At 46.2% G+C, this 10495-nt stretch overlaps 1 long non-coding RNA gene across 1 annotated transcript in view; it reads left to right on the forward strand.

Annotated features, from left to right (window-relative positions):
* The window catches only part of LOC143819512 (uncharacterized), a 31562-nt gene extending 22808 nt beyond the window's left edge, over positions 1 to 8754 (forward strand). The window contains exons 2-3 of the long non-coding RNA XR_013225001.1: positions 7262 to 7445; positions 8413 to 8754. This is a non-coding gene — a long non-coding RNA (uncharacterized LOC143819512). The remainder of the gene's footprint in view (positions 1 to 7261; positions 7446 to 8412) is intronic.
* The last annotated feature ends 1741 nt before the right edge of the window (positions 8755 to 10495 follow it).

Raw genomic sequence — 10495 nt, forward strand, 5'->3', positions numbered from 1 at the left:
GGGCCCTGAGGAAATAACATGAGGGAATGTCTGAAGAAGGAAGTGGAGGGTGGGGGGATTGATGGAGAAGGCCAGTTTTGTTTGTGCTTGGATCTCACACTGAACCTAGCTTATCTTGTATGGCTTGCCCCAGAGGCAATCACCTTATGTGCCTTATTTGAACTCTAGAACTGGGACACCGGCCTTCTCCAGACCCTCCCAAGAGTCCTGAGCTAATTGGTCTCTTTGAGAATTCCATCTCTTTTGCATGAGAAGCGTCATTTAAAATGCTTATATGCCAATTTATGCAGGGAACATTCAACTTGTCACATGTGTCCCCCTTCAGAAAGCAGAACTGGACGATAGCACTGGCTTCCTACCATCCTTTCCAGATGCCTCGGATGACTGTTCGGAATCAGGAGTTTTTGCTCCGATAAGCCTCTCTCCTTCTGGGTTGCCAGCCTGCCAAAATCTTTTCAGTCGATATAATCAGAGGCAATTAAGGCTCGAGCGAATATTTTGCAAATGTTGCCGCGTGTAAAAGCTTCGGCGGTGCACACAACTGTGCGGAGTTCTTTTTAAAACATATTAGTTATGGCTAACTCAATTAGCACCACCTGAGCAATATTCTTTGTATAAATAAGCGCGCTCAGCAAAGAAGGGGGGAAAGTGTCAATAATCCATTGGCAGCCGCTCAGGTTCTCAGCACCATGCCTTCAACACACAGAGGCTCCATAATTAGAAGCTTAGCCGTGTACACGCTCCACTCATTAACTGCCTCTTTACTGAAAAGGAATAATGAGCAGAGCTCTTTAATCTGACATTAATAAATTGCCACCATTTTGGGGAGTATTTGAACGTGAAATGGTGATGTTCATTATCAGAATGGTGTTAGATGAGATGGTTTTGTTCCGGCTCATTTGGAGGGATTGTCATCTCCTGTGGAGGGCTCCACGCCAAGGTGGTAGACACCAAGCAAGCCAACCGGCCCCGAGGAAAGGCTGGGACGATTTGTGTAGGGGAGTCATGTCATTCCGTCTGTCATTTCAGTTTGGCTGTCCCCTCGTGAGAAGGTGACATCTCCCTTGAAAAAGAACTCATTCAGAAGAATTATTGGCACCTCAATTGTGCATAAATGGCATGCACGTATCAGTAGGGCTAAAGAAGAAAAGCTGATTTTTTGGAATCTTATTTTTTTCAGTACTCAAAAGAGACTCCAAGTGGCTTACAACCACCTTCCCTTCTTCTTCCCACAACAGACATCTTGTGTGGTAGCTGAGACTGAGAGAGCCCTGAGAGAACTGTGCCTGGCCCATGATCAATGACCCCTTTTCCGCCCCCTTGGCTGTGGGTGGGTTGGGTTTTTTCCGCCGCTTGGTTACCCTATGTTTTGGGTTTTTAGGTATTTACTGAGAAATGTTGATGTATTAGGGGGTAGTTTTAATTGGGGCTTTTAATATATATTGTAATCCGCCATGAGCCTCTTGGGAGTGGTGAGCTAGAAATAATAATAATAATAATAATAATGATGATGATGATGATGATGATGATGATGATGATGATGATGATGGTCACCCAGCTGGCCGCAAGTGGAGGAGGAATGGGGAATCAAACCCAGTTCTGATCAGAGGGCACTGCTCTTGACCATTCCACCAAAGCATACAAGTGGCTGAAATGGTGTGCAAGAATCAAAACAACCATCAGCACAATAAGGAAAATGAGGGAGCCCAAAAGCAGAATCAAAAATAAATTACCAAGGGTGCATCTGCTCATCTGGGAAGCGAACATGAAATATAGCTTGGTTTCAAGGACAGTGGAGTACCCAGCATCTCCTGGTTGGTGCTGCCATGGTTTTGGCAGGAAGGCAAAGTGGCAGGTACTTGGAACTAATGCAGTCAGAAGCTTAGGCTGTGCATACCCAGCATCCCTGAGAACTACCAACGATTGGGTGGTTTGGATGCATAATTCAACTATGCCTAAAATCCACAATTTCTCTGTCAGAATGTTGCATTTCTATTGCTGTCACTGTAGTGCTTCCGTTGGCTATTAAAATAAGCATAAGTCCCGCAAGCAGTTACAGCTAGTTCAGCACAGTCTTCATTTATCAAGAGTTACAGTCATTCAAGTTTCTGTGTTTTAATGTTTATAAAGGCGTACCAAGACATCATGAATGCCACTTCACTCGTTAAAGCATCCCTGAATAAGTCCAGCCACACCGATACCGTCCTTCTGTCATGGCTCCATTAATTGCAACAGACCATTAATCTTGAAGACATTTTCTACCATCTTCTAAAGGTCTCCTGGTGATCCAATGTACACATGAAGATAAATGAGCTTTTCATGGAGATATTCAAAGGGATTCAGCAAAGCAAACAACCCAGGTCAATGGTTACCTCTCAAATGTCTATGTTTCTAATACAAAGTTTCACTCATATGACGCCATAGTCGACGGGTAAACTGGTAGGACGTTTTTAATCTAGGTAACATTTTGTGACCTGAAGTTATTATGTAACTGCTTCATCCAATCTAGGGTTTTTGTTTGTCACATTGTGTTATGCATCTTGGATGTGCGAATCAGTTGTACGCTTAGATACAGATGACCACATGCTATGGAAGAAATCATTTTTGGATGGTGCATGTGTGAATTCCGTCAAGTCATGTCCCTGCCATGCTCCATCAACCTTCATTTCTGGTCTATTTAGCAACTTCACAGGACAATGTTATGATTCTTTGGGCAATATCAGATCATCCAGAATCAGTGAACTGTCCTTGATATTACTGCAGTGCTAGAGGAATGGATCAGTCTTTTTTGCCAATGAGGTAATTGTCTTTTGTCCTATGTACCTATCCATTGGAATGTGTGCATAAAATAAAGGGGGGGGGGCAGAGTTAAAAACTCAAGTTGGATTCTTTAGCAACTCGTTCTTTAAGGATATCCAGCCCATTCCTGTGTCCACTGGTTTCAACAGATATTTCCTTCATTTCCTGAGATCTTTTGATGGTAGGTGAGGTTTTTCCTTTGGAATGTCATGTCCATGCAAGAGGACCCATGCCCTGAATGCACCTTGCTTTCCTAGGTTTAAAGTGAAGTGTAAATCATAGCGGTTGAATTCCTGTGCAGTCCAGTTTTAGCCATTGCTGCTTCTCTTCTTGGTGTAGAGCCAGCTTGGCATAGTGGTTAGGAGTGCAGACTTCTAATCTGGTGAGCCAGGTTTGATTCTGTGCTCCCCCACATGCAACTGGCTAGGTGACCTTGGGCTGGCCACAGCGCTGAGAAAGCTGTTCTGAGCGAGCAGTGATACCAGGGCTCTCTCAGCCTCACCTCCCTCACAGGGTGTCTGTTGTGGGGAGAGGAAAGGGAAGACGATTGTAAGCCGCTTTGAGCCTCCTTCGGATAGAGAAAGGCAGCATATAAGAACCAACTCTTCTTTTTCTTACTATGCTCAATCTGCCTAGTTTGCAGGAAGCAGAAAGCCGGGTTTAAATGGTCCTGGGCCATGTAGGTGTAGACATGAACAGACTTAGTAATGTTCTACTTGCGCAAGATCTTATGCATCACCTATTGCTTTCCTTCCAATTTTAGTGCTCAGAAATTAGTTTCACAAGATCTTGCACAACGGGGAAAACTGAATACAATATGTTTGACAGTGCAAGCAGCTACTGGGGTCATTTTGTGCTGGATCGAGCCCATTGTGTATTCGTGCACACCCATGTTTGAGTGGTAGAACCATGTAGCCATTCTTCAAAATGAGTTAAAGCCCTAAAATTATCACAACTTCTGCTGAATTTAGTTACTGCTCTTCAGATATTGAAGAAAAAGAAGGTGATTCATTATCAGATTTCGTTGTGGGTTATTTATGTGAGAAATCAATATCTAAATCTACCACTATTAATCACCAATCAGGATTTCTTGAGCCCATTAGTGTAGTTTTAATAGAAGGTTGGATGCTTTCAATTTATGTTGTACTATCAACTATTAAAAGTGCAATTAGATCCTAAGTACCAGTACCACAAATAGAAGGCTCTCAGGGTAGCAGATATTTCCCCACCTTCTCCTTTCCCCAATAGCCCATTAAAGGTAAAGGTAAAGGTATCCCCTGTGCAAGCACCGAGTCATGTCTGACCCTTGGGGTGACGCCCTCTAGCGTTTTCATGGCAGACTCAATACGGGGTGGTTTGCCAGTGCCTTCCCCAGTCATTACCGTTTACCCCCCAGCAAGCTGGGTACTCATTTTACCGACCTCGGAAGGATGGAAGGCTGAGTCAACCTTGAGCCGGCTGCTGGGATCGAACTCCCAGCCTCATGGGCAAAGCTTTCAGACGGCTGCCTTACCACTCTGCGCCACAAGAGGCTCGCCACAATAGCCCATTAAGAGCCTCATAAAGCCATATTTAGGCAATCTCACTAACAAAACTGGAAAATGGGTCTTTTTCCTACTTCACAAATAGAAAATCTGTTCTGCTGTATTATCCATGTCTATAGAAGGGTTCTTAGATCTTCCTCTTCACATGCATCCAGATTTGTACCTTAGATCAGTGGTCCCCAACCCCCGGTCCGGGGACCAGTACCGGTTCGTGGATCAGTCGGTACCGGGCCGCGGCTCCTCCTCCTCCTCCTCCTCCTCCTCCTCCCTGACTGCTGCCTTGGCAGCTGCCCTGCCACTCTGCCGCCAGGTCACCTTTGGTGCTCTCTGGCGGCCGCCATGGCTGGGGCTCCCCCTCAGCGTGGCAGTGCACAGGTGCTGCTGGCAGCGCCCCTCAGCGGTCAGTGGGAAGTCAGGGGCGCTGGTGGGAAAGCAAGTGGAGCAGGGGCTCAGGTGGTGGTGGCGGCGGCATCCCTCGGCAAAAGACTACCCCCCCCCCCGGGCCTCAGTAAAATTGTCAAGTGTTGACCAGTCCCCGGTGATAAAAAGGTTGGGGACCACTGCCTTAGGTGTACTCCTTTTCTACACCATGATTTTGCTCTAGTTTAGGAGATACTTGCGAGAGGTCCTCCATATGATAAGAAATTATTCTTTGGGTCTTCCAGGGTGAGAATGATAAGGGGTCATGAATGAAAGGTACATAGGGCTGGACAGTCCCATCTAGGACTTGGTTAGGAGATCTGAACTAAGCACAAGCACTCATCAGATGGGGAGTCGCAATCTGAGTTCTCTTCCCATGGTGCTCCCAGCATCAGCTATCTAAAGAACTCCTGGCCTGTGTCTTCAGAGATGTGCAAAAAGTGGCATGCTGCTGCACATGGTGATCTTAGGGTTGCACCTGTAGAATTTATGGCAGCTGAAAGGATCAGTGGGCCACATTCAGCCATATCACTTGGTTTATCACAGGTAAGGTGCTCCAGGAACATAAAGATCACAGTTTACAAGTGGTGCGATGTTTTGTGTTTTGGATTTTTCTTTCTGAACAATTCCACATTACAACATGGCATAATGGTATTTGGTTGTCCGTGCAATTTATACAGACCCTGACCCTATATGCAATAGTTATCTAAGAAGGGAATTAAATGAATAATTTATTCTTTTTATGCCCTTAGAACAGGCTTCTAAGAAACCCTGGAGTTTCTTGATGGGAGTTAATTATTTTTTATATATTTATAAAATGTATTAAACATTTATTGGGCAATATGGCCATATATTGGTGTCAGCTTGGTGTAGTGGTTAGGAGTGCGGACTTTTAATCTGGCGAAACGGGTTTAAATCTGTGATTCCCCATATGCAACCGGCTGGGTGACCTTGGGCTCGCCACAGCACTGATAAAGCCGTTCTGACAAAGCAGTAATTATCAAGGCTCTCTCAGCCTCACCCACCCCACAGGGTGTCTGTTGTGGGGAGAGGAAAGGGAAGGCAAATGTAAGCCGCTTTGAGCCTCCTTTGGGTAGAGAAAAGCGGCATATAAGAACCAACCCTCCTCCTCCTCCTCCTCCTCCTTCTTCTTCATGTTGTCTCATCCATCCCTCCCAAAATGGCCAATGATAGGCCTGGAAGGAGTGATAAGTGGAGGGGCACTGGGCGGTCATGTACACAACTATGCCTCCCAACCATATTCTGCAAGATTGCACCACATCTAGGGTTTCTCGAAGCCTGAAGATTGTTTCAGGGGTTTATCCATGCTAAAAAAGCTAAGAAAGGCTGCCTTAAAAGCTTATTGATTAACAAATCTTGAGCAGCAGAGGATTATTATTCATAATTCTTTGGACACATGAGCTAAAAGTACTGAAATGTATTTTGCTCTTGCCAAAATAGCAGGCTATCTAGGAGCCAGAGCCTTAACTACACGGAGCAGATAAGTAGCTGCAACAACAACAGCATTAATTATTTGAGGGAGAACTCAATTCTGTCTGTCTGTCTGTCTAGATCGAGATCTAATCTAGATCTATCTATCTATCTATCTATCTATCCATCCCCCCTTCACCAAAGTGGAGAAGGAAAAAATGCAAAACAAAATAAAGATAAAACTAGGAGTAACATTAAACAAAACCATACTCCTTTGTAGCAGAATGCATCCTGTAAACGCCTAATCACACTCAACTGGAACCAATGGATAACTTCTTATGACGAAAGATTTCTCTGTCTATGGGTGTGGTCTTTGGATCGCTTTAGGAAAAATATCACTGCCATATCAATATGCAAAAGTTATCTCATGAGAAAGTCAAGCACAACCAAATTTTAATTTTCAGCCGTTTCTTCGCGAAAACTGCTTCAAAGATTGCCAGACTATTATGCCAGTAAAACTGGGAAGATTCTATGCTTCTATAAGTTCATCCTCCATATTCAAGTAGCTTAACATTTATTAAATTAAGTAACTATATGTCATTGTCCTAAACATGGTATATACAGCCTTTTATAGAGAAAACTGGGGGAGGGGGATGCACACCCTTCTAGAGAAATGGGGGAGGGGGATGCACACCCTTGTTATTAGAATCCGCTACATTTGTTTTATGAAACTTGTATTTTATCTGGCAGGCTGGATCTTTAAGAGAAGAGCATCCAGGGCACCAATCATTCTGAAATGTTATTAAAAATCTCCTGGCTTGCACGGAGAGGTGCCTTTGAGGCCTCATTTAAGGGTCGACACTTTTATTTGTACTTCGGCTCTTTTTCAAGGCATTCTGGTTCTCTCCGGAACGGATTTCAGGTTTGATTAGTTTCCATTCTGAAATTTGGATACTTCCCACCAGAAAGTAGAATTTCACTCGGAGCGATTCATTGGGGGGGGGGGGGGGATAGAATTACTCAAGTGCTTTGCTACATGCAACGTCTTTCTACTTATTTGTTTCCAGGATACTTCAGGCAAAAAACAGGCTTTCGCTGCTAGGATCCTGCCGACACCTTCTGGAATTGTTTCTGAAGAAATACAAGACTAATTCTCACCTGTTCAAAGCAACGGATGTTCCTGAGATAAAACTGCACACCTCGTCTCTCCCAGCCTGAGGTTTAATTCACCGCAGCTTTAATTTTCTGAAGGTAGGCCGTTTGCTGAAATTATGGTTAGTGGTGCATTGATCCCTTTGCACCCTCAACATTTCATGCAAGAAATGCCCCTTCCAAAAAAGTTCAGAATGATCCAATCGGATTCTCTCCCAAGAGTTTCCACAAAGTGCAGGGTTCTTTTTCCCCCCAGAGGCAGACTGTCAAACACTCAAATCATTTTCCTTCCCATATAAATAGGGACCCCACCTGGAGTCCTGTGTAGAGTTCTGGAGGCCTCACTCCTAAAAGAAGTAAATCCCCTTCAATTATTTCTCTTTCTTTCATTAAACGAAGTGATCGCATCCAAGGAGCATCAAACAAAGTCTTATGAAATCTGTGCACTTTAGGTATGAACAGCTCAGTCGGCTATTTGCTAGAGACAAAGGTGTCAATCGAATAGCTTTAATCATATAAAACAAACTGTGTTTGTTCCTTTGTTCTTTACCGCCTACCCTTGTTCCTTATTGCTTTCGCACACGATGCCGGGCTTGGTTCAAAACATCCCACGAATGCGTTTCCTTCTGGGTCCTGCACATCTGGTGGCATGTCGTCATTCACGTTCTTTTCTTTTGAACGGGTTTCGTTTAATAGTTCAGCAAGTCTTTTTGGACACTTAACATAATTCTGGGTTTTCGCAACTGAAACCTAAGGGCATTTGTTGCACTTACAAAATAGGGAATATCTGCAGTTAGCTAAAAAACAAATGAATAAATAAATAAACCAAAAAAAAAAGAAACCTTCATCTCAGGGGCCAGAAAGGAATTGCCGGCACTGTACTGGCAAAACAGAGCACAGAATTTTTCTCTGGAGCTATCTGCAGCAGGAGTTTAACGTTTAATTCCTTTCACATAATAGACTAAGCACTAATCCTTAGATTATTAAACCTCACTGTGTACGCCTCAAATAAAGATTTCTAGCAGGCTGGGTGGAATTCTCGCTTAAGGGCTTATTACAATTGCAGCTGCTGATCCACGGGAGCTGAGCAAATCTGATGCTGGAATTCTGAAGAGGCTTTCCATTCTGAACGGAGAGGAGCTCGGCATCATCATGGTGTGGCGCACTCTGGGTAGCAAATACCCCAGAAGATATAGAGTTCAGCTGGACCTGAACACGCTGGAAAACTGGGCAAATGAGAAGAAAATGCAATTCAGTAAGGATAAGTGCAGACTCCTATGTTTGTTTCATAAAAAAGAAAAGGATGCCTACTGGGTGGGAGTTATACTTCTGGGCAGCTGTGTATGTGAACAGGATCTTGGGGTTCTTGTGGACTGTAAGGTAAATATGAGCAGACAGTGTGATGCGGCGGTAAAGAAGGCAAATTCAGCCTTGGGCTGTTTCAACACATCCAAAATCACACGATGTCATAGTCCCACTGTGTACTGCATTGGTCAGCCCCCACCTGGAGTCCTGTGTAGATTTCTGGAGGCCTCACTCCAAAAAGAACGTGGAAAAAATTGAGAAGGTGCAGAGTAGAGCAACAAGAGTGATCTGGGGCCTGGGGACCAAGCCCTATGAGGAAAGGCTGAGGGGCTTGGGAATGTTCAACCTGGAGAAGAAGAGGTTGTGAGGGGACATGATTGCTGTATTTGAAAGGGTATCACTTGGAGGAGGGCAGGGAAAGGTTCCTGTTGGCAGCAGAGAACAGAACCTGCAGTGATGAGTTTAAACTATGTGGAGAACGATACCGGCTAGATACCTAAGGGCCTAAGGGCTCCCCCTCACTGGCAGTCTTCAGGCAGCAGCTGGACAGCTACTTATCCTGGATGCTTTAGGCTGATTCTGCATTGAGCAGGGCGTTGGACTGGATGGCCTGTGTGGCCCCTTCCAACTCTATGCTTCTACTAGAAATATAGCCCATTGCCGTCTGAAATGCAATGGGTGCTAGCAGCCCCCAGGAAAGGCGATCCACGCCTTTCCCAGGGCACGGAGAGTTGTTTAAAGCAGCAGGGCAGTTTTAAGAAGCTCTCCGAGCTCCGGGGAAGGCGATCCACGCCTTTCCCGGGGCGCGGAGAGCTTTTTAAGGCGGCAGGGCAGTTTTAAGAAGTTCTCCGAGCCCCGGGGAAGGCGATCCACGCCTTCCCTGGGGCTTGGGGAGTGTTTTAAGGGCCGGGGGCCAGGGACCCTACCTTTGCTCTCGGCGGCCAGCCAAGTAATGGCCGCCGTGGAGCAAAGGAAAGCTCTGGTGGGGGGTGGGGCGGAAAATGGCGGCGGTGGGTGCGGGAGGCTTCTGCCGGACCTGGGCGCTCCTCCACGGCAGTGGAGGAGCGCCCGGGTCTGGCAGAAGCTAGAAAATGGCGGCGGTGGGAAAGGAGCAGGGATGCCGCGTCTTCGACGCGGCGTCCCTGCTCCTTTCCCTAGTGGCAGGAGGGCGGCTGGAGGACTCACCGGGCAGGCAGCGTCTTCTGTCTGTCTGGTGACTCCCCAGCCAGGGCAAGCGAGGCTCGGGCAAGCGGCCAATGGGGAGCCGTGCTTCGCGCGGCTCCCCATTGGCTGCTTGGCCTTGGATGGACACTCGGGGGGCCCAATCAGGAGCCGCGAAGCGGCTCCTGATTGGCCCCCCCGAGTTTTTATCCCGGACAGGGCCCGCCCTAACTCCTCCCCACATGCCCTTACTCTTTTATTCCTCCCGCTCCTCCGGAGCGGGGGGAGGGGTTTAAAGATGATAAAATGTATTTGGGATCCAGTGGAGGGACACAGAGCTTAGCTGGCTCCTTCTCCCCTGATCAGTGGTGTTCAGGCTGGATTCAAAAGCAATTTCAGCACGCCAGCAAGAGCCCAAAGGGGAAGAGTTTTCTGTTTCTCCTGCTGCTCGCGCCTCTCCTGCTTGCATATGTATGCCGTCCCGCCTCCCCTCAAATTGCATATTGGGAAGCTTTCCTGGCATAATGGCCTGATTAAGGTCTCAGAAGCACCAGGAGTTGCAGTCATCTGACATCATGCAAACAGAAGCCACTTACTGAGGGGAGGGCTTATGGGATATCTGAAAGGAGCAAAATGCAGTTTGTCAAAGGGAAAATGCCTTTGTGCCTTAGCCAGTTTGTCCT

This window comes from Paroedura picta, chromosome 1, assembly GCF_049243985.1.
Source record: "Paroedura picta isolate Pp20150507F chromosome 1, Ppicta_v3.0, whole genome shotgun sequence".
Taxonomy (NCBI): Eukaryota; Metazoa; Chordata; class Lepidosauria; order Squamata; family Gekkonidae; genus Paroedura; species Paroedura picta.